This window comes from Lygodium microphyllum, chromosome 28 (genome assembly GCF_053477565.2).
Source record: "Lygodium microphyllum isolate KBCC chromosome 28, Lygodium_microphyllum_v1.1.10, whole genome shotgun sequence".
Classification (NCBI taxonomy): Eukaryota; Viridiplantae; Streptophyta; class Polypodiopsida; order Schizaeales; family Lygodiaceae; genus Lygodium; species Lygodium microphyllum.
In genome coordinates this window covers 107,998,867-108,002,358 of record NC_141162.1, presented here as the reverse complement: position 1 = coordinate 108,002,358, position 3,492 = coordinate 107,998,867, and positions in this window count along the sequence as shown.

Sequence of the window (3,492 nt, the reverse complement as noted above, 5' to 3'; positions counted from 1 at the left end):
GATCATTGGGCAACGTGAAAAACAACTCCGCACCCATTCCATACATGAATATCTGATCAAATGGCAAAGACTACCAATAGAGGAAGCCTCTTGGCACCCAGCATCTATTTTGGATGAATTTCCACACCTCAAGGAGGTTGTATTGGCTGGAACTTAACAATGACACTTGTTTTAGGCCACAGTCTGCATCTGGACAGCCACCTGTTTTGCACCAGTTTTGGTCATGGTCCATTTTCAGCCCCATCCTCCATACATGGACTGAAAGTACACCTCGAGGCTCCGTGTCAACACCTTACTTGCCTCGATCGGAGTTCCCTAGTGGAAGTTATGGCTGTTTTTCTCTAGCCATACCATCTGGGATAGCACACTAGTAATTCTGGGACAGCCCTCTATTTTGTAACAGTTTTGGTCTTTACCTAATTGCAGCCCCAACTCACCCACATGTGCTAAAAGTACATCTCATGGGCTCCGTAACGACACCTCAACTATCCCATTCGGAGTTTCTCACACAAAGTTATGGCTGATTTCCTACACCACACCCTTATAGTCCATGACTACATCCCTTGTTTTTTAGGACAAAAACTTTATGAGACGGGATGGTTTGTAATGAACGGGGATTACAGAAACATGGCATGGGAGTATTCCAGTCACACTGATAGTATATAAGGTATTTTGAGGCAACACAAAAATTATCAAGAAACTCTCTTTTCACCTTCTCAAGCTTCCATGGCTTCTTCTTCTTCCTCCTCTTCTTCTTCATTTTTCCCTCTTTCTCTCTCTTCTTCTTGCCTTTCTCTCTCCTCTCCCTCTTCTCCTACAGTCCTTCTCTCTCTCCTTCCCCTTAGTTAGGACAGTTAGGTCTCTTTCATTACAGACATTGTCTCTCTAGCACTAGCCGGCCTCTAAGACACACAAGACACCCCACACGGACTCGCGGCTAGGAGCGTCTAAGGCTCACACTACAAGAAACTCTAATATCCATTCTTGTATGTAATACGACACAATCCAACGTTTATCTTCCCCTACTCCTCAGAGGGAGATCCCATATCATATATGTATACTATCTCATATCACATATACAGGAGGCAACCCCTTGATTGAAACACCGCGGCCTTATTCCAGCTCTCCTACATCTCGGGGATTGGCCCCAAGATACACTGCTTCAATATATAAGACACACGATACATAGTCCACTCTTTGATTTATCGAACGATCCAGGAGTTGATATTTCCTCACTAAACTATCCTGAGGAATGGATCGTCTAACCTACAACAAAGGACCTCCTCACACTCATAGTGTTAGTCAATGTTTAGCATACAGGCGCTATGTATCTAGGGGATTATACCATGTAGCATGAAAAATGGAAAAGTGTGTGCTTATTGTGAAAAAAAATAATTTTTAAAAAAATCAACAAAGTTGATGGTAAAATCTAGCCCTTCAATGATTTTCAATCTATTCGTTATTGTTGCGTTGCTAAAGACTAACACCGAGTTACCTCGTGCTACTAGCCTCTTTAAACTTAAATGATTATCATCCTATATGACGTGCACAAACAAAAGATCATACTTTACTTCACTTTCAATACTTAAACGCTTCCACAATCCTTCTCTCCCCCTACAGTTTATGTGTTTCATCGTTGTGTATAGGCGTAGGGTTTTTTTAAAAATCATTTTCAATGTATAAATGATTAAAAATACACTTTTAAAAAAAAGGGTGAGTTGAGGCTATACCTCATGCCTCAACCTTGCTAAACATGCACGAACACTAATCATATTTTTCCACATTTATTTGTCACAAAAAACCTAAAATTTTTTATTTTTGCTATTTTTTACTATTTATTTATGCATAAAAATAGGTTATTTTTTAATCTATGCTTAGTGACTGATTATGATAGCTGAGAAATTTTTTTAATCAGAATTTTATTCCATGCGCATCTCTTTTTCCCACCCGAAACCAACAAAATCTTCATTTTTACTCTAAAAAGCCGCTTGTCGGGTTGTAATTTAATTGTTGCGACTATTTATCATTACGGTTCTTCATTTCTTTTATGCACAACCCTCAATCATGATGCAAGCAAGGCTCAAACAAAATTCTAGCCCATGTACACGTTTTTTCCCACCCAAAACACGCAAAGTCCCATTTTTTCCTTTGTAAAATGCGGTTTTTGGGTTTTAGAAAATTATTTTCAGCATTATGGCATTATGTATTCTGATTTTTTCTGACATAGAATCATCAAACATGCAACAAAAAACATTTCTACTAATTTTCATCCAATATGAAGATCATTTGGCCAACCAAACCTAAAAAAGAAGCATTTTTTCATTTATAAAATAGAATTACCGGTTTTTTAATGGTTGCGGGTTTCTAAAATCGGATTCGGGACAACAAAATAGTCCACCGTTATTGCTCAGCCTACGGTCTCCAATCATCCATCTCGAGCCCCAAGTTGACTCAGAAGCGATCCGGTACCACACCGAACAAGCATTCACCACCCGGGCTTCATCTCCCTTCACACATAAGAACTGCCCCTTGCAAGAGAGAGAGGTGGGAGAGAGAAATGCTAAAACTTGCACTCAACAATCAAACAGCCATTGGAGGAGCGGAGAATGGCATTGGAGAGCAAAAACATAATATAGATCACTACTGCAATTGGTGGGGGGGTTGTTCTTCAGCCCCCCCACACCTCTTTTTTTCAATGGAGGGGGGAGTATGTCACCGTTTTGATGCCATGTGCAAAAGAAGAGAGCCCCCCCATGAAATCGGTTTTTTTGGGATGGAAGATCCCAAGGGTCACTCCCCTTCCTTCTAAGTCCATTTACATTTGGCCTCTTTTGGTCTTGGCCCTCGGGCACTCCCATTCTCGCGTCCGGCCTCTGTTTGGCTATGTGGAAAATCCTGCGCGCCCATCTTGAAGTCCTCCACTATTGGGCATTTCTTGAAGTCTCATGTGACATTCTGAGAAATTATGGAAATTACCCAACCATTGCTCGATGGGTCTTTAAAGCACTTTTGGCACCTGTCGGCCGCTTGCTGCTTAAAATCGACCCAATTGCCTATGCTGCCTTCGATGGAGTTTATTTTTCCCTTGAAATTTGGATTTTTTTGGCAAATTCTAAGCACCTTCTAGGGACAAAAATCCACTGCTCATGGGATAGGGTGACTCAGCCTATCGAATTCCACTAACAGATTTGCATATGCACAACCACAAAGAGCATCAAGCTGATATAGAATAGATACACAACAAAACACATCACAGCTCTCATCCGACCCCCTGTCAAAACCAAGGCATGAAATCCACAAGGAGTAGGCCTAGTATACTCTGTTAGAAAGCCTAAAGCGAGTCACTAACTAACTGTTCCAACATAGTACTATAAAAAAGGTCATCCTAAGTTGGTCTAAACTATATGCCTAACTGTGGACAACTCAACGAGGAGCTCCTACTAGGTGAGGACTCCTATAGCCTGATCAAGAGGTATATCTTTTAGTATATTG